At 37.8% G+C, this 21,354-nt stretch overlaps 1 long non-coding RNA gene and 1 other non-coding gene across 2 annotated transcripts; both read right to left on the bottom strand.

The window, feature by feature from the left end:
- Window positions 1-3,778: 3,778 nt before the first annotated feature.
- Window positions 3,779-3,851, bottom strand: Trnaa-agc. The gene has a single exon. It is a non-coding gene; the product is annotated as a tRNA-Ala (tRNA).
- A 9,407-nt stretch (window positions 3,852-13,258) lies between these two features.
- Window positions 13,259-16,126, bottom strand: LOC124171308. Its single transcript, XR_006867672.1, has 4 exons — window positions 15,965-16,126; window positions 14,670-15,538; window positions 13,669-13,887; window positions 13,259-13,545 (listed from the first exon to the last, which is right to left on the bottom strand). It is a non-coding gene; the product is annotated as an uncharacterized LOC124171308 (long non-coding RNA).
- Window positions 16,127-21,354: the final 5,228 nt, after the last annotated feature.

Genomic DNA, 21,354 nt, shown 5'->3' with positions numbered 1-21,354 from the left:
AACTTTTATAGAGCATGAGATCCTTTTCAACCATGTTTTTGGTAATTATACCTCCCATATGCAGAACAAAAATTTTTTTCAAATGTTTGAATTACTTGGTAGTGGAATCTGCATCTGAAAATAATACATAACAATACTATTTTCTCTACCTTTAGCATGGAAGGGTGAACCTTGTATTACAAGATGTTTAATAATTATTTAAATTTACTTTATATGAGCTCCCTTAACAGGAGCAACTTGCCAAAAAAGTATCCAGACCAAAATCATTCCTCCTTGCCCAAACCTATATAATAATCAAACGAATACTTACACCTCTCTCTCATGCCTTGCTTTAGCATGTTCCAGCCAGCTCTTCACTGTAACTTCCACACTAGAATTGGTGGCTGTATCGTCCTGGTTCAGTGCAACATCTGTAAAGAATGAAGACAAATAAGTATACAGACAATTATAAGAAGAGAGACATACAAACTTATAAATAGAGATAGGAACTAAATAAAAATACAGATAAGCTATTTTTATTCAACTCCACTACATGAAAGCTATAAGTAGTCAGTAAATGCCTCCAGGTAAATATATCAGGTTCACGATACTCTACACCAAAATGTGTACCGATGGCTGTACGAAAAGATGCACAAGTTCTATTTTCTGGGTATAAGATTTCATGCAGCAGTTTGAGCAAATAAATGAACCATGCAACATAGCCGTAAGGTTTGTTTACATAATATATCACTTACAATTAGACCTTGTTTAGATTCATCCCGAGTTCTTAAGGCCTGTTTACACGGTGCATTAACCCGTACGGGTTAATGTCTAAATGTATGAACGCGAGAATGAACGCCAAAATGCACCGTGTAACCACCCAACTTGTGCGAATGCATGCACAGAAAATAGAACCTGTTCTAATTTGGTTCATGCATTCGTACATGTTCCGTTCCGGTCCACAAAAATCATTCACGCAAACGTACATTAACTCGTACGTGTTAATGTACCGTGTAAACAGGCCTTTACAGTCGTCCTATAGTTTCCACTAAATTAAATGCATGGATGACTAATAGCACAGTTACTTAGTTTGTAGTTAAATTAGTTTATAGTTTAGTAGGTTAGCAAAGTTTGGCAGAAAAAAATATATTAAACGCAAAAAAGTTACGTCGGCATTGTAATTTTTTAATCCCTAAGCCTTATCTTTACTGACATAATAGATCATTTATTTATTTAGGACCTAAAATTTTTAATTATTAACCTAGTTCCATCAAACAGATAAAGAGTATAAAAACTTTTTGTAAAAAGGCTAAACATTGGTGGTTATCCTATCATAACATTAATGTTCTTTTTCGATGCGTGCGTGAATATACATATCGAAAGAAATCACACGGTGTAGTCCGATTTCAAAGAATTAATAATTTACGTGAAACCTATTAATCATACATGCGTGTTGCAAAATCCCCCGGTTACACGTAAATACAATTCCTAGTTATATTTATTGCCAAGAACCCTACTTGATTTGATTTAGGAACGGAACCAAACGGACCGTTTGGACTTCAAAACAAATTCAGCCGTAGCCTACGTTATCAAAACAACAGGTTCTATTTTATACGCTAGCACTTACATTATTTCCTATACGTTCTCGCGTACAGAGACTATAGTACAAGAACTTCCACTTTAAATTATATCATGTAAACAAGGAACAAAAGCGAAAATTTCACCATGAACAACGGAAAAAGACGCTACCTTTAGTTGCCAAGTAACGGTTTTACCCAGACGGTCATGTTGTTCCAAGCAGAGCCATATTTTTCCTCGAGATGTTACAGGCTGAGTTATAAGAAATATAAGGAGCATGCGGAAACACTATACTGCCGCCAGTGAACGCCAAGAAAAATTATTTAGATGTCACATCAAACTTACTTGGAATTCAGCTGCGTCTTTGTAACCGCCAAACCACCATGCTGTCTCCAGTATTCCGTTCCGGTTCCTCTGTTGGAAAGGAGGAACGGAGGAATGTGGAGAACCATGGGAACCTTCCTGTATCGCGGAGTAGCGGTAGATTCAAAATTCGTTCGCCACCAAAAAAACTAGAATTTCAATATAAAGTAAAGGTACGGCAGTACTTACCTTCTATTGCCTATCCTTAAATTGGACAATTACAATGTCTAATCTGGGAATGAGGCCATCGATGCCGTGATAATTTTAGGAGAATTCTTACCATTAAAAATTAAAATAAATTTAAAGCGTTATATGTTTCATTAAAATACTTTCCAATCAATCGCCTCTGAGATTTTTTAATCCCTAGAGAGTAAATATTAATTAATCAATAAGTTGAAAGAGTTCATTTAACCTGTAGGAATGGAATGTCCCCGAGACGGCTACGCGACGTCCGCAGGACATTGGCACATAATATAAAATTTCAGTAAAAATCGATAAATTCCATTATTCCTGTTGTTAATTTTTGTAAAAGTTGCTAAATTTGTTTAAATTTAAGTAATTTTTATAATCATGAAAGAGTACGGGTTTATTGTTCATCCAACGCTTCTCAATCGTACAACATGCGGAAATTTTTAATTTTTTGAAAGTTGCTAAAAAAACTAACTGACGGACGTCCTCTGGCAAAGATGTGCTGTGTGGGTCGTCTGAGGTTATCAATGCATGCATGAGGCACAGAGCTCAGGAAAACATGTCTTAATAATCACCTATTAAAACTGGCTAAGGTCGGAAAGTTTTCTTCGTTTGATAAGGTATTAATAAACCTTTTTTTAAGCCAAGCGCTACCATCCAGCAAGGTACTCAGCTACCCGCTAGCAGCCTGTGTCGTATCAGCGCTCAACTCGCCTCAAGGTCACCTCACAAGGCGGCAGCGGGAACCAGAAATACGCCACACGGAGAGATTTCCCGGCATTCATACTTACGCATCGCGTTTTCGCGCGCTAGAAAATTTTCACTTTTCATTTAATCGCGAAAAATAGATATTGTCATTTAAAAATCTAAAAGCGTGAAATACGTACTCCAGGAGAAATAATCTTTCGATTAAGGCAATAAAAAAATAATAGGAAACCACCCTATTGTTTTCTTTTTAGAGAATATGTGTACAGGAATTCAATCTCCATTTTTTATCTAAAATAAAATTAAAGTGTGTTTTACCCATAACTGAGGATAGATCCCATCATGATGGATACCTTCCTTTATAATAGATAGGCCGGTCATACAATTCAGATATTTATGTAATAATTGGCATCAATCAACTCTTCGACCTAGGTAAGGAGGCATGAAAATACTGTGGTCTCTTCAATTAGAAATTGTCTTTGCATACCTATTTTTATTGTCAATGGACCTTACTGAATAATCCAAAACAAATTCATTCAAAGAGTTCTCAGATTAAGATTTCAGATCTTACAGATTATCTTGGAAAATTATTTTCAAAGAAAAATGGTTTACTATTAATTACACAATTCCATTGCTCTAGTTGTGAACTTTTCTCAAAGACAGCTCTTTCCATCTCTAAATAAGTATATTCATTTACATGTTGTAAATGACTGCATTTACTGATGACATGCAAATTTGCTAACCTAAAGTGGCAGTAAAAACCAACACAGGCCACATTAATATTTTAAAATGGAAATTACCTTTGTTCAAGTTGAGGCCTGCTAATTGTTATGCTGATTGTATTTTACTGTGAGCTCAAAAATTAAATCGTAGCAATTTTCTGGAAGCTAGACACATTCATTACATTAAAATCTTTATGATAATTCCAAAACAGAATGAGATATCAATAATTCCTTTTCTTTTTTGACTTAGCCGGGATTCGAACCCGGATCCCCCAATTGCTGGTCAGGCGTGCTAACCAGTTACACCACCAAGCCATCACGCCAAGCCGGCAATCGGGAGATCCGGGTTCGAATCCCGGCTAAGTCAAATATTTTTTCATGGCAAACTTCATCCTTTGCTGTATTTAACTTTGCACCCGTGCTCGTAACTGCGTACAAAGTCACTTGTTCCTGCAGTGCTTTGAAATTCCTTTTCATTTGTTGCAGTGAAGGGACATTGTGTGATAATTCATGTCATTATACTAATTGTATTTAGGTTGTAGAAACTTTTGTGAAATAGATTCTTTTATAGAAACTATATTATTTTCCATAATGTACATACACCCCTAAAAACACCTTTTTCATGCCCTCAGTATCATCATCATAAAGCCACAGACGGTTTTTAAAATGGTATTTTTTGGTTTTTCAACATTGTTTATTTCTAAAAGTGGGAAATGGAGAAGTTTACGCTGTTGGGAGGTCAGATATTGTCAATGAGGCTCATGCGGAATAATTGTTTCAAGCATATGATCAGGAGGAAAGAAATTCTTGAGTAAAGTATTTCTAATAGTGAAGAAGGGATGTATAAAGTTGTGATAGTTCTAACAAAATATCCCAAAAACTACTTCTGTGGAAAGAGAGAAATTACTTTAAACCTGTAATGGTAGAAGTTGATGGCGTAATGTGAAACAATGCCTCTGATTACATTTTATGATCACAGCTATTTCTCATAATTAAATTTGTGAGCAGGGACACAAGTACTGTAACTACAAGGAATATTAAATGTTCCATCAATGGTACTGGTCAAGAATCAAATGCTGTGCCCTTGTGACAAAATGCGACTACGGTTATGACTGACACGAATATAGTGAGCCAATCAAACCACGTCAAGAAATCCCCCACCAAATTATTTGCAAAGGCAAACTGTGCAGCAAATTTCCTTTTTGTAAATGTTCAATGTCTAAGGAACAAATACCTTGAGCTCAGTGACTCTGACTCCATGGGGCCTGCACCAACTCCATAGGGCCTGAGGGGGCCGTAGCCCCCTCAAAAATTCATGATGGGTGTGAGGAAAAAATGTGTCAGGCTTGTCAATTTTCCCCGGAGTGTTGAGATATCAAGATTCAAGTTATCAGGGTTCTAAGTTATCAGGGTTCAGGCTGCTAGCAGGTAGCTGAGTACCTTGCTAGCAGGTAGCACTTGGCTTAAATACGGATTATTACTACCTTATCAAATGAAGGAAAATTTCGGACCTCAGACAATTTTAATAAGTAATTATTAAGAGATGTTTCCCTGAGCTCTGTGCCTCATGCATGCATTAGTAATCTCAGACGATGTAATACTCCTAGCTACTCGTATAGAAACTAGGTCCTTGTGACATCACGTGGAGTGGAATCGCATGGGCGCCAATCTGGCCTTTTTCAAATGAGGTTAAAATTGACCATTGCCATTCGTTTAAACTGGTATACTAAAACCAAATAATTGGTATATTATGAAAACCCTAATGGTGGGTAACGAATAGCTATCAATGCATTTGGTTTTCTTTGATGAAGGAAACTACCCTATTCTTGCAGATCGCTGGCTCTCTGTGTGGGAAATATCCACTAGTACTTTAGAAGCTTTCCATTTAGTGTCTTCCAACTGCAGGAAACAATTTAAATGTGGTGGTGTGGCATTATACTGCCGATCTAAGGTTAATACTACAGAACTAAAAGTGGATTACTCATCTAATAAATTATCTGATTGCGCTGCAGGTTTGCTGAAAGTTAAACAACAAACTTATGCTGCTTTATCAATATATAGAGCCCCTAGTGGAAATTTTGATGATTTTTCTCTCTGTTTTGAACATTATTCTTATGTTTGTATTTATTAGAAATATGGATGGTGTTATGATCTTTGGGAATCTCAATATTAATTTCCTAGTTGACTCCTGCATTAAGTCTTCTTTCCCAAACTTGCTCACTTCTTTTGACCTTCAGGTTATCAACACTGACCCAGTGGCAGCGTAAGCGTATACGCATGTTAGCAAGTGCACACCCAAAGATGAATGAATTATAAAAGAAAACTATTCCTTTGCAACGAGAAGGATAAAAATCCTGTCTGCATATGCAAGAAACATGAAGCTCCGAACGCTACAGCTATCTCCTTTTCGAATTCACCGCTCTACAAGGGTGCGATCCCGTGGCATCGCACCGGGCGCATTTTCGGTCTATGCGATCGCTTGAGGGTGCTCTGGTGGGACGAAGTATGTGGGGGGGGTATGTACAGTACAAATGGGTGATGGGAGCAGACTCAAAACGATGCGAGTGCACACGCGCATATTTTTGGTGAGTGACTCGCTGGTAGTGTAGTGGTGTAGCCGCCACCTACCTGCCCCCAGGATCCTAGTCCATCTACAGAGTCATCTGTATGGCTGTTTTCTACTCTACTTCCTCATAGGGTGTAAGGAAAGGAGAATGAATTTCACCTAGCGTCACTTGTAAAGGCGTGTTTAGAATAATCATTTTCATGCATGCTAATATTATTTCTGTTCATGCAATTTTAAGGGTAGAATATACCAGTGATATGTTTTGCTTGCTATGTATTCTATTACGACGAAATATGATGCTCATGGATTATTATTAACATAATATAATTAAATCATCCTATATATGCTCTAATACACACCCTAGATAAATTACCACCAGCCGCCACTGCACTGACCCCACAAGAACAACTCACACATGTCAGTCCCTCATTGATTATTTCATCACTGACATTTCTAAATCAAAACTATTATGCAAAACTCATGACACTGGCCTAACTGATCACTTCGGCCTCAATGTGACCATTGATTTTGATAATCCCGTTAAAAATTCTTCTCCAACCTATTCTATGAAAAGAATCTTCTCTGAAAATTCAAAGATGGAATTTGTTATTGCCCTGGCTCAAGAGCCTTGGGATGATGTGTTTCTGGCCTCCAAATGCTATGGAAAATTCAGTGTCTTCTATAATATTTTTGTATCTAACTTTGACTCTGCATTCCTGCTCCGTAAAATCAAGCAAAGGAAAACAAATTATCAATTTACTCATCTGATCTCACAGCTATGTCCCAGCATGTTCGCACTCTCCACTCTTAATACAAATTCAATGATTGAAAATCAGCATGACTTTAGGGCTGGTAAGTCTACTAACTCGGCCTCTTTTGAGGTGATAAGTAATATCCTACCGGGCCTCAGTGATAAACTAATCATGGTCGGAATCTTCTTTGATCTTACCAAGGCCTTCGATTTGATCGACCATAGCTTCTGAAAAATAAGATAAATGCTCTAAGTGTCACTGGTCCAGTCCAGGATTGGGTCATGACATACCTAAGTGATGGGCAACAAACTGTCTGCTAGCAAAGTAGTAGCACCAACTCACTTATCAAATCTAGCTCCATGAAATGAACAGGGGGAGAGCCTCAAGGATCCCTCCTTGGTCCAGTACTTTTCCTGCTCTTCATCAATGATCTCCCTACTCACTTGTCTCATTCTAAAACTGCTCTTGATGCTGATGACACCTCCACCATCATTACTGCCAATAGTGCTCAAAATATTGTTGACTTAACTAACCTTGCAATCATGGAAATGCATGAGTGGTCTAATATGAACAATCTGATAGTTAACAATCAGAAAACTGTCTCTCTGTAATTCCTCCATAAAAACTCATACAAAAATGATCTCATCCCTCACAAAATCACTCACTCCTCTGATGTGTATAAAACAAAGTTCCTTGGACTCCTAATCTCAACCAACCTTGATTGGGCACCTCACATACATGTTGAACTCAAAAAGATCTCCGTGGGTATATGCATGATCAGAAGGTTGCTTCCGATAGTATCATTGGATACTTTAAAAATGGTATACTACGCTAAAATCCATTCTCATATTTCTTATAGCATTTTGCTTTGGGGAAACTCACCTGTGGCTAAAAGAGCTTTTTCAGCCCAAAACCAAGCTATTAAAGCTATGTACCATGTCCCTATTTGCACTCCAGGTAACATTTGCTTTGCTAAATCCAAAATGCTCACCCTCCCCTCTTTGTACATATATCTTTACATGTGCCTGCTTTGTTAAGGCAAACCCTTCCCAATTTCTTCCAAATTCTACCTACCATGGTCACCTCTCCTGTTCAAGAAATAACATCCACTCCAACCAGTATTCCACCTCTCTCTGTCTTAAAGGTCCCAACCACTCTGCCTCGATCCTTTACAATTAAATTCCCGAAGAAATAAAAAGTAGCAACTCTTTTTCTGTATTTAAAAAGAAACTAAAACTTCTCCTAGCTGATAAGTGCTACTACAGTGTTAATGAATATCTGGAGGAGGATGAATTCTTGCCAATTGGTCAATATTCCATTGCTTGTTTTCATTTAGCATGCAAAGTATATGTTCCTTCCATCTGTGTTTGTAGTCTTGTAGTTCATCAGTGACTGCCTGGACACCCAGTTCATCTCTTATTTGAGTGTTTCTCAACCCATTTATGCCGAAAGTATGAAAATGCGAAGTTTACCCTGATTTTTACATATGTATTGTCGATAAAAATGTGTATGAAAACAATATCCGAAAGAATAAACAATGTATCTATTGCTAATTATAAATTACGAGGTGTTCCAAAAATGGAACACTAGGCAAATCCACTACAATGACGTACTCTTTGATAGCATGCAAAAAAATTGATTCAGCCTTTATTAACTCACTATTGAGAATGATATCCAGGTGAACACTTAACATGTAAGGATACATTGCAGTTTTTACATTGAAAAGTGGTATTTTTATGGCATTTGACACAACGAGTTTGCTTTCCCTGCTTTACATTCTAATGATTCGTGCCGTCATGATGTGAGTCAAGTTTACGATTCATAGATTTCATGGTCTCCCTTTCCCACCAGGCTCAGCAGAATTACCGTAAGTCTCTACATAGTGAAAGGTCACACAGCGACGAAATTCAAGAAGATCCATTGGCTTCACATCATTTATTTTATGCAATTGCCAAGCATTTTGTAGAGCCAGCTCAAAGCAGAGTAACCGGAGGGCTCGAGTACCATTTCTTTCCACGGTTTGATGCTTGATACTTGTCAATATTTTCATCAGCTCGGTCCACTCCTCCCATATACTGATTATAGACCTTGATTGAATTTGGCAGAGTAACTTGTATATTTTTTTCTGCTTTTGAGAATAACGACTGACTGTTGCAAAGGATTGACACCGGCACCAGAAGATGCAACAATTACAACACTTTCATCATTTCATCTACAAACAATATTGCCTTTTCCATCAATTTGGTAATTGAATGAGCCCCAATCTTTTTTATTTAGGGTAGCATCACATAGTGAAGGAGGTTTGTCTACGCGATCTTTCCTCGCTATGCCAGTTGCTTGGCGGGCCCATTGAATGAAGTTTATCAAGGAGTGCAATGCTTGTAAACAAGTTGTCGAACACAAAATGGTATTTACAGGGGTGCTGCATTGTGAGTGCCTCAGTGAATTGCAAAACAACTGAAGCACTTACACCATATTATTGGTATTGAGTGTTCGGGTTTTTTCCTTGATAAGGCTGAAACCAGCAAATGTAGCCTAGACGCACCAGAATTTATACCCAAACTGAATAGGCTTACCCCGAATGAACTGTTTGCACCCATCACGACCAAAATAGGGATTCATGGCCTCATCAAAGATGAAGTATATTTCATTTGGCACAAATTTCATACATCTATCATTCAGACGCTCAGTTAGAGACCACAGCTTGGAAAACTCGTCCATGTGGTTCAAGTTAGAACTGTCAGCAAAATGTAAATTTGAAAATATTGTTTCAAATCGGTCATGTCTCATTGCACCACTAACTATAGAATTATGCGAATCTGGTCTTTGCTCCCAAAGCATATGTCGTCTCGGAACAGAGACGTAACCACTCAGGAAAATTATTCCCAAAATGCACCGACGGTCTGTTCAAGGTTCACTTCAATATCCAGAAAGAGTTCTAAATATTCTGTAGGGGTTTTCATTTTCGTGATTTGTTCTTCTGAAACCCTACCTCCTACTGGCTGGGAGTTAGATCGGCTTTCTTCCATTTGCGCACAACTTTGGGTACCTTTTTCTTTGAGAAAGAAGAGGTTGAGGTGAAGCAGAAGCCGATGCACCGCCATTTTCAGTAGTATCACCATCCGGTATCAGTAAAAGGTAAACGTTCTCGTCAGAAGAACCATGAATGAGATGAGCAGAAGCGCGCAGCAATGAACTGGGAAGATTATTAATTGTTCCACATCTAATTACTTACTTGATTTAAAATTAAAGTGAATATTTCAGTGCCCCTGAATGTACGCATAATAGTAGTGGATTTGCCTAGTGTTCCAAAAATGGAACACTGTTAAATAAAAGCTTATAACTAAAACAAAATACATTGTCTCAAAAATTTCTTCAATAAACACTGTAGGTTAGCTCATTAGCTATTACTGAACATGCGGGGAAAAATTTACTACATTTGTGCGTAATGGCAAATAGTTATTAATATAACATTTGAGATGGTCACAGAAAAACTGCCTTGAAAAAAAAGACTGATATTTCTCAACACACTGGCAAAACTGACTAAATCTTTGTGCCCCATAATACAATATATCTTTATAAAGAGGTACAGAAAGAATAACCGTGGCATATTTGTATATAATGAGTCGTAGTCATTAAATTAGAAAGTCACATAAGGTGTTCCAAAAATGGAACACTAGGCATAAGTGGGTTAATTTCATGTAGGGATGAGCGGCATAGCATGTGCATTACGCTGTTCAGACACCTTTGGTGCTCCAACAGAAGCAACTTATGTTGTCTGAGGATATTTACGGCATTCCTTACGTATTCTTCTCTAAATCTTACCCTTGCCTTATGTAAACCCCTTAGCTTATGATAAGATGCTTATTAATTTTTTCTGTAAGAAAACCATAAGAAACGGATAACTCTCTTACTTTGTGCTATCTGGGCTCAATCAGCTGGAAACCCAGTAACACTCCTGCATTATCGGATTATTAACCTAGGCCAAAAGTTTTCTACACTAAATGGAGGACCCCATGAAGATATTTATCTTGAAAAGAATTTTTTGCAAACAGAGAGCCAGTGGAAAGAATTGTATAACAAATGGGAATTAATTTTTTTCTCAATTTTGCCAAAAACAGGGCTTTGAATCTTTCCTTTACCACAAAGCAGGATGCAAAATTACGGGCTCTATTAGGAAGGAAGTGGAAGACGAAAGCAACCCTCACCATGTAAGATGGCTAGATACACATATAAGTGTGGAGAATAACATTCTGAGAAACCAGGTTTTAGCACTGACGTAGGAATTCCGAATTAAAGATACGTACTGCAGTTAAATACTTTTTCTTATATTCACTGTCTGAGAATCGCCCATCTGATACCTCTCTACCAATGCTACATCTTTATTCCCCAGACACTCAATGTTGGCAGAAATTCTTTATATTGTCTGTTGTATTCAATTCATCCGGTAAAAATAAAATGCTCAATCCCCCATCCTACATTTTTTTGAATTACATATGTATTGTATATATGTAAAGATTAAAGTAATATATATTACTTTAATCTTTTTCATATTTTTCCTGGATGGGGATTGGGATCTTCTAGTTACAGGGCACTAGGTGCTGAGGAGGCCGTGGTATTATGAATGGCAATTTTTAGAAAAAAATCCAAATAAAATCAATCAAAAATAATACCCAAATAAAATCAATAACCACTGTCTTGCTGTCCTAATAGTTTAGTCAAAATAGTTTTCCTTGCACTAAAATCGAATAATTGTACATGCAAGTTTTTGTACATCTTATCTCAAAAAAGAAATATATGATGTGAACTCAAGCTTTGTTGCACTCGGTAATTTATTGGTAGTGTGGTGAAGGGAGTGTGTTCAGAATGAAAGATGGCTAAATTTGTACAGACATGGCTGTGGAGGACTACATGTTGGGAAACCAGGTACTAGCACTGAGGTAGGTATTCTGAATTACAGACACAGTGGTGCCGACTTACAAAAAATATTGGGGGGGCCCAAACCGGAGACATTGCCCCAGTAAATGTTATATGTAGTGGATTTTAAGTTTTTAAGCATTTTAGAAGAGTCATACGATCGACATTAGAACCCTGATCACTCTAATCTCGATATCTGGACACTCCGGGGAAAATCGACAAGTCTTACACATTTTTTCCTCACATCTGTAACGAATTTTTGGGGGGGTTCGGGCCCCCTCAGGCCCCATGGAGTCGGCGCCACTGCAGACACATACAGCAGTTCAGTACTTTTTCTTATTTCTTCCACTCTTATATTCACTGTCTGAGAATCACCTATCTGATACCTCCCTACCAATAATTATTATCTAGACACTAGATGTAGGGGAAAATTTTTTATTTAGTCTATTGTATTTACTTTGTCTGATAAAAAGTATATATTATCCCAGTAAGAAAAAAATATGCCTCGTAACTGGAGCTTTGCTGCACTCAGTCAGCTGGTAATTTAGTGGCGTTGTCAGGTTACATGAACACGTGTTGACAGGTGAAGCCAACGATTAGGAAATTGATTTTCCAGCCAATGGCAAATGTAGTTCTATAAAAAGAAAACTTTCCATGTAAATCTGTTGCATGGTAAGACACCTAATAATCATACAAAGTGCTCAAGGGTTTCATGAAACTTACATCCAGAGGTTGTAATCGATGGATACAACAAGGGGGAGAGCAACAGAGCTAAACTACATTGTTCCTAACATAATCAATGCCTGCTACGTTTTTCGTATGCGTGAAATGCCCATCAAGAAGGAGAAGAACTAGAGACTCTTTGGTTTGTCAGCTCCATTCTGCAAGCTTTTGAAACCAAGCAAAGAATCTATCTGGCTCATCCACCCACTGCGATGATTTCCAGCCATAGCTCCTGTGAACAATGGACACTCATTTAGCAGATGTTTGTTTGCTCATGCCCATGGAAATACAAATAATGGGAGCACGTAAGAGCCAGCAGCATATTGTAGCATACTTCAACTGTGATAGTGTTTCCTCATTCAGCACTTGTTAACACCCCAAATTGTTTCCTACCTTTTACTGAAACTACTTTTGACTTTTACTTGTAGGGATAATACTGACACCAGTCTCATTGCAATTTTAAATCTTTTCAGCAGTAAGCTTATGTTCATCAATTACCCCACATTGCAAATAAAAAATTTATTGATGTTTACTCTGTTGAAGTGGCAGCCTCACAGCCAATGGCGTAACTAGGACTATGCTTTGGGGGGGGATGGGATAACCTGGGGTGGTGATCCCCCATCCCTGTTGGGAGAAATTTTTGAAAAATAACATGCCTGGAATTGCATTTTACATCATTTTCACACTAAACAATTAACTTTAAGCAGACGCAGTTTTTAAATTTCAAAACTAGACAATAGTTTCAAATATTTTTTTAATTTCTCTGAGGCTTTGGGGGGAATCTATCCCCCTCATTCCCCCATAGTTACACCACTGCTCACAGCACTTGTTGCTTCTGTTGCTCTTAAACTAAAACTTTCAGGACCAGTTGTAGGTTGGAGAACTGGTGTGAATAAATAGGGAAACAATGGTTAACGACTAATTTCAAGGATTATTCCTTGCATCTGCCCAGTCTTAAATCTGTGCATCAGCCTGCTGTTCTGGAATATCCATGCATCTTGCATGGATCCCTGCCATCTACAAAATAGGTCCTTAATTTCCATCGATGCTCCTGCAACCACCAACAAAGGAAAATAAGAAAATAGTGTCACAAACAACCTGTAACTTTTGCTCGAGATTAATGCGACTGTGGCAAGTTCAGCAGTTGGAAACTTTTTTTAGCATTAGGAAATACCTGGAAGTTCATGGAGAACCATCCCTTCCTGTATCTGTTGACCTCTACCAGCTCACTTCCTGGGCTTTTAATAGGAATGTGGGTGTAGTCAATGCCGCCCACTACCCTTGGAAAATTAGCAATTGCAAAACAGTTATTTCTGATTTCCACACATTTATCCTCTGTTGCCGGCCTTTTGACCCACTCCAGCACCTTCGCTGCTAGTGGTGCACTGACAGTCTGAATCAGAATCAGAAATCAAAGTCATTGATAATTCATACTGAAAATATGCAATTGAAAGACCCAAGTGCAGGGAAAAAGCAACAAGTTTCTTTAGATATTTGATGAGTCAATAGACTACATAAAGTCATCATTGGCAGTTGAAATGTACATCTAGACAATCCAGCAATAACAAAAACCAAAATGATGTAACATGAGATGCACTAAAAAATTTGTTGAGGTAAAAATTCATTACTGTGGAGCATATCGAACTACTAAGGACTTTTGGATGAGTGATGATGCAAACATGCTTGTTTACCTAGTCAACTATAGCCATTAACACATTGAAATGGGAATATTATGAGAGCTTTGCACCCACTCTTCAATTATACTATAAACATATATATAAAACAAAACTGTAACATTTAAATGCAAAGTGTCAACTTGAATCTATGATTTTAGAACATATACCATCCAGTTGGGTAGCCAGGAATTTTGTTCAGGGGGGAGATAAAAAAAATAGGGTACTATGCAGAGGGTTCAAACTCATTCTTCAAACTAGTTCAAACTCTTTTCATGATAGAACAAACTTAATTTGTAAAAGAAATACTTTGTAAATTCATGATTTTTCAATATTTTGTTTCCTTTTATGAAGCAAAGTAATAATGTTTTTATATTTTGGTGGATGGGGTGAGGGGGGTCCGGACCCCCCCGAACCTCCTCCTTGCTACACCACTATGATACCATCCCTTCACAAGACAAAATTTCTTCATACCCGATCACCATATAAAAACATTACCTACCGTGCTCTGTAAACATTGGTTAAAATCATGATGCAGTTTTCTGCAATATGTTTCAGGCTGCAGTTTTCATAGGCAATATATTTTTGATCTGCTACCTAACAAATCACATCAAAAGAAATGGAAATTAACATAGGAGCATAAACAAATTTCCTGCGTGGAAGAACAACATTACTTATCAATGTGAGACCACACAAGAGGGAATATCAGATAGTACTTAACTATTCCTGGCAAACATACATAATCTCTTCTTCGTTTTTCCATGTAGATAACTCTCGAGTACGAGGTATGAAATGACATGGAATTAGGTAAACAAAATAGCCTTCTTCATCTACATTCTACAAGGTCTACACAATCAGCTGTTCTCATAGATTCCACCTATGGACTAGGAATGTTACGAGTGGGCAGTCTCCTAGATGCACGATTTGAATTGATTAAAACTTTAGATGTACCACACGTTTTGAAGGGCTATTCATGATCACACATCACCCTTGATAATTTCAGGCACTGTGGATTGTGTCATCTGGGATAAGTCAGTGCAGACTCTCCGCAAACGACGAAATCAAAAAAATTCATAATAGCATTCTTTGAAAGCATTAGCAAACAAGGTAAACTTGCATAGATATTTCACATAATACTCTACACGCTATGGCAAGAACAAAAGGTGATAATGTAATAGCATTTGTGTTTAGTAAGTGGCATTACTGTTCAATTCTGACAACGAAACAGCCATTCTTTACACATATTTTGATGGAGAAACTTAAAACTATTCAATGCCATGAATAACTTTATTTTCACTTATCTGACAGCTGCCTGTGGCATATAAATTGCAGGGACGTCAGGATTTTCAGTCATGGTGGATTGGTGATAATCTGAAAAAAGGAAAAGAAGGAGTTAACCCAATGAGGGGTAAGATGGGGTAGTGCTCCATCTTGCCCCTTAACACTGGAACCGCAGACAGGACTTTTTTGTCCCATCGCCCTTTGCAAATGTTTGCCATTCATGTACTAGTGGTTTGATCCCTTTTAAATTTTCTGACTTTCACTCATTTTTTATGCTCTTTCGAATGGTCATATCGAAAATATAGTACAGTGTTTGGTTCGCGAGAATAACGACGATTTACCTAGAAGGTTTTTAAGGTTTTGGTGGGGTTGGAAAGTTCAGCGGTTCTAGTGTTAAAAGGTTCCCCCAAAAGGTTCCTTAAAAGGCTGCCCCTTAAAAGGTCTTGCTCCAGCGACATGTTTTTAGGTTATATTGGCAGTAATTTTTTATTAGTGTTGTGTTCACAAAATACTCACACGGGTGATGTATGATTGCAACGGATTTATTTCGTACTTTCGGTTACATTCGAGTGTGGCCAGGGATGCGTCCGAGCATCCCGGATGAGGTAGTTGACTGGCGTGCTGAGTTCCCAGAAAATGGCCGCTGCTCACGAAACACTCGAGCAGCGAAAATACACAACAACTCCTCCCCCCTTAGTTAGTTACACAACTCACAAAAAAAAACTAACGATAGAAGGAAATTATGGGAGAATCACTAAAACAAAATGATGAATAAAAATCAATTTAAAAAATTAATGGCACCGACAAACAAAGTCTGAAAGCACTGGTCACTTATGAAATATTATGAATGGAATCTAACTCTTAAAAGCTACTAGTATTTAAAGATATATGTATACATAAGCGTAATCTACCTTCATTAAGCATCAAACAGGATCAATAGAAATAAACTTTCCAACTGAAATATCAGCACTTGAATGAAAACCGAGCATGGCTGGCAAAATGCACATTCTAGATTGTGGACAACTTCATAGCACCTTCTTCGCCACATGAGCTAGGACCTCTGAGCAAGGGTGGCCATGATATCCATCAATGTCCATCCTTGAGACTAGGATTACCAGCTTCCACCATTAGCCGTTTTATGGCAGCACCAACTTAGCTAACAACAATGGTACCCCATATTACGTCGATACCTCGATACTCCATCTTGCTCCAGTCTCCCTATCAAGAAATTACTCTTCCTGGTTCCTTTGCCAAAAATAAAGATAAATTGAAAATAAGTTATGCAGATATAGTGAGCGTACTATCTTGCCAAAACCTACCATGGCAATAACTTTGAAGTTGATGAATGCAAGCATCCTTGGTAATGTTAGAGGATACTTGTCACGGCTGTACCCAGGATCAAAACTATTAAAAAAAGGTGGAGGGGGGGCTAGCCATAGTCATTCAAGTTGTAATATTTTAGCATGGAAAAGGTGAATAAAACCAATATTTTGAGAAAACTATAACAGTGCTTTATTAGTTTTTTAAATTATTTGCTGAAAAAATACTTTTATTTTAGTTACATGTCTTATACTAATATCATTTTTCATGGGTTTAAAGAAAATTTGTGGAAAACTTTTGTTTCAATCCAGTTCTGACTTTCTTCGAAGACTTGCAATTTTTGCTGGGGGGGGGGGGGGGAGCAGCTGTCTCCTTCTGCCCTGGGCTGGTTACGCCCATGATACTTGTATTGAGAATCCATGAGGAGGGATCGATCCTTCCTCATGGCTGGAGGTTTCTGTGACGTCAGTCCTAATACTGTTGCCAAAAAAGAAGAAAGCTGTAGAGTTTAGAGACTAAAGGACAATAAACCTCATGTAGCATGCGGAGAAAGTGGTAGAGAGGATTACAGATGAACATTTTATGGCAAGGTGAAAAAATATGAATTTGCCCTTATCATGTTGGCTTCAGGACAGTAAAGGTTACCTATAATGCAATACCGGTAATGTGAACCCTTGTGAAAAGGATCTTGGAATATAACCAGGATGTTTGTGTTCAATTCGTGGATGGTGGACTGAATTATCAAACAGTCTTAGGAAATATGCATAGAAAGGAGGGATGGCCAACTTACTTAAATTGTTATCAGGATATGAGTCAGACTGCATAAGTGAGGGTGACAGGCAGAGAATAAGGGTGGGCAATCATTGATCAAGGTATGAGACAAGATTGCTCACTATCATCACAGCTGTTTAATATAAATGCCGAGTGAATGGTAATGGGGCCTTGGAATGAGTTAAGAGGCAGGAATCAAAGTGGGAGGATTGACTTTAAATCAGTGAGGTTGACAGATGGTAATCAGGCTTTCACTCAGTGAAAGGGTTGCAGGCACATGCATTTCATATGTAAATAGAGGAGGGAATATTTCATGAAAGTTTAATCAGCAGAAAACCAAAGCAATGTGGTTTTTCAAAGCATGACAAGCAAGGAATGTGAGGCTCAATATTAAGGTAGGTGGCTTGAAGATAGAGCAGGTTCAGTGGTTCAATTATTTGGGCAGCACACAAAAGGAAAGCGGATACAACAGGGAAGACATCTGGAAGAGTACTGCATCAGAGAAGGAAGCATTTATGAAGAGGGAAGAGCTGATGAGAGGCACTTTATAAAAGAGTGTAAAGAAAGGGCTTGTGAAGAGTTTGACTTGGAGTGTAACACATGGAAGCTGAGACAAGAGAATTCTAAATGTTGGAGGCATTCGATGTGTGGAAGAGAAAGCGATGTGGGCCAAGTCGAGGGAGAGGAATGACATAGTGTTAGACATGTGAGTCGGGAGAGGAAACTTCTGGATGAGATGCAGAAGGTTTGATTGGAGCAAAATTTCCTATAATCACTATGGCCATAAGTTTTCAATTAAATTGCACAAATGTCATCCTCTCAATATTTTATGACTGGAAGGTGTTTGGGGGCTCTGCCTATTCTCATATTCGTATCTCCTTCAATAATTATTTTCCTGACTTTTTTCCATCACCTCCTGGAAGGTCATCTAAAATTTTCTATGCTTTGTACTTTTCTTCCATTGCTTCACCTATATTTGGTGCTTGAATTTTGCTTGCTATTTTCATTTTTTGTCCGTGGCAATTTAGATTCACTGCAATTATTTTTTTATCTTTGCTTTGCCAGTTAGTGATTTTGCAGTTTTGTTACCAGAGGTTCAACTCAAAAAATTCTCTAACTTTTTGACGTCCATTGCTTAAAAGCCTACAAAGTAAGAAAGTGTGTAATTTCATACTTTTCTGAACTTTCCCCTTTTTCCTTGGTATTTGTAAAAGCAATCACATCCATATTTAATGTATCCAGGCTTTTTGTGATTTGTTATACTCTACTCCTGAAAGGGCATTCCACATCCACGAGTCTCAAAAGTCATCCTTTTCTTTTGACTAAGTCATTGCATAATTGAATATAAAATTGCTCATTTCTTAATCAATTTATAGATTAGTATAAATATAGTAGTATCATCATTATTTGCCTACGTAATTGTATATTTGATGTATGTTGTGTTCTTGGCTGTGTTTAATTGAATTTTTAAAGCACTTTTTTAAACTCTGGGATTCTTTCCGTCCTGCATAATTCCCAACTTGGATGATCAGGTACTTTGATGTTCGGGCGTTTATCCCTTGATTGATGAGCTCCTGCTTGGAGTGCTGCAAATGTGGCGTCATATAATCATTTTATGAGCCTAACATGGGGTAAAAATTGCCAATTTTCTAATTTTTTCCCATTTTTTCAGCATTCTATCTTTGCCATTTTGTCAAAAATTGGTCTTTATCCTATCTGTTTAAAAGTGAGTTGGAGACTTGCCTGTAAGAAAATTTTACCTAAAACCCTAGAAAGGAGTCCACATAGAGCACTATCATCTACACCATGTTTTGAGTAAGATTAATAAATAATTTTGCTCCTACGTCCCTTCTCACTGATTTAAGACTGGTACTAGTGGAGTTTGTATGGAGATTGAATTATTCTGGCGATAGAAAATTTTACTTTAAACAGAGATCCTTGCAAAAAAATACAGCCCTTTCTACTGTGGATCTAAAAATAAACTACGTATGTAGCGGCTGAAGATAGCCCCGTGAATGTGACTGTGAAAGAACTATAATTGGTGCTTTCCGTTCAAGGAGGTCCTAGTCTAGTTGGCCGCTCATTCATAAAAATTAAATTCTACAGTTTTTACTGTTTTCATTAGACATATATTGAACCACTACATCTCATAAAAATAGCTTACGGATATATTGCATTTTAGTGGTGTAGAGGGAGAGGCAGGGATCGAGGGGGATCAGGGTAGGGGATGCGGCAAAGTGATCTTAACCCCCTGACCAAGCTCCTAGTCCCTGGCTTGGGTCCATCCCAAAAATAAAATACAATACTCGGTTGCAACGCAACAATTAAATGGATTTGATAGAAATCAAGACTAAAACAGTTTATAGCAGATATGTATACTTTTAATTCATTGTGTTCACCACTGCAGTAAAGCAGACTGAATAATTTCAAAGTGTGTGAATATTTCTTAAAATTTCGTGGTATTTAACTAAATAAACTATGATTTTCCTTTTTTTATCATTCACAAGAGTTAAATGATACGTTCTCATGCATTGAGAAATATTTCAGTGATTATGAAAATTAACTTATGAAATATCATTTTGATCAATCATTAAAGTGATTCTAGAATTAAATGGCATCTTTGATTTAATGAACCGGGGTCCTGGTATGGTGCACTAAATGTAGCGTAAAAATTTATTTATCATAAAAACCTCAGTCTATATACTATATAAAATATGGTTAGCCGATAAATATTTTTGCTTTAGTAAACTTCACATACTTTATTATGATCATTTTTCAAATCCCTCCACGAATGTTTTCTCGGTTGTGCAACTTTCACAAACCCACTTCACCTCTTGAATTCTGTCGGAAAAAAAAGTGCGGGAGTAGTTACGGTTGTGGCCGTTTTCATCTTTTTATCAAGTACGTAATCCAAACTAAGCAGACCAACTTATTCCTGTTCAACCAGATCGATGCAAATGTGAAACTGCGTTATTTCCTGTTCTGCGTATCAAATGAAATCGCCATTTATATCGTCCTCTTGCTATTGAGTTCTTGAGATGGAATCAACATTTTAAGGAAACTGTAACAGCTCTTTATTAGTTTTTCAAATTGTTCGCTTGAAAAAATATTATTTGCCTTAAATACATTTGCGATTTTAGCTTCTGGGGGGGGGGCAGCTGGCCCCTCCTGCCCCTCGCTGGGTACGCCCATGCACAGGCGTAAGGACACTGCACATTTAGGGTAGGGGGCCTTTCCCTGGACCACTTCACGCTTCGAAGGATTTTTGTTGTGAGTGTCCAAAGGGTTCATCTGGGGTCCCTCAGTCATAACCATATGTGAGATGTGAGTGCATGGGCGTACCCAGCAAGGGGCAGCGGGGGCAGCTGCCCCCCCCCCTGCAGAAGCAAAAATCGCATAAATCTTTGAGCAATATCAGCACTGAATTGAAATGAAAGCAATTAACAAATTTTCTGTAAACCCACGAAAAATGTATGTACTTACTAGTGTAACTTATTTTACTAAAATAAAACAATTTTTTCAAAGAAATAATTTCATAAACTAATAAAGCGCTGTAATGATTTTTTTAAAATGTTGTTTTCATTCACCTTTTCCATGCTAAAATGCCACAACTTGGCTTAACCCCCCCTAGATCATGGCTTTCCCCCCCCCCCCCCTAGTTATGATCCTGGGTACACCCTTATGTGAGTGGCCCACTATAGCACTATCTCCTTATTTCTTACCCTTCGAAAGAATTCTACTCCACAATGTTCGTGTTCTCAGAGACGTTACGTAGATGTGTGCTTGTAATAATGGCCTTTAGTTAAAATATATTA

This window comes from Ischnura elegans, chromosome X (genome assembly GCF_921293095.1).
Source record: "Ischnura elegans chromosome X, ioIscEleg1.1, whole genome shotgun sequence".
NCBI lineage: Eukaryota > Metazoa > Arthropoda > Insecta > Odonata > Coenagrionidae > Ischnura > Ischnura elegans.
The sequence above is the reverse complement of the archived record's forward strand: the minus strand, read 5'-3'. Positions and strand labels throughout refer to the sequence as shown.